This window comes from Plasmopara halstedii (assembly GCF_900000015.1).
Source record: "Plasmopara halstedii genome assembly, contig: Scaffold_410, whole genome shotgun sequence".
Taxonomy (NCBI): Eukaryota; Oomycota; class Peronosporomycetes; order Peronosporales; family Peronosporaceae; genus Plasmopara; species Plasmopara halstedii.
The window spans coordinates 671,765-672,108 of NW_020187331.1; positions in this window are offsets into that span (position 1 = coordinate 671,765).

Consider the following 344-nt stretch of genomic DNA (forward strand, 5'->3'; position numbering starts at 1 on the left):
GGCAAGGATACGCGATCGCACGCGATACGCCTGATCAGGCGTCGAGAACACTCGGGAGAGCTGCAATTTCAGCTCCGCCCAGGAGGGAAACGACCGAAGCGCCGCACGTCAGTGCCCATTCTCGCCCTCAACCACCGAGCTTTGAGATGGCTAGCGCTACGCGCTGTTGCTCGATCTGGAGCATTGCGGAGTCGATGGCTGTCTCGACCTTTCTAACCCAGAAAAGGAGATTCTTTCCATACTTCCCCTCAAAGACCTTAACGCTCACCATGAGCGGCTTAGGTCAGGGGAAGTCATCCGTCACCGACGGTGGCGTCATAGACGCAAACGATGCAGACATCTTC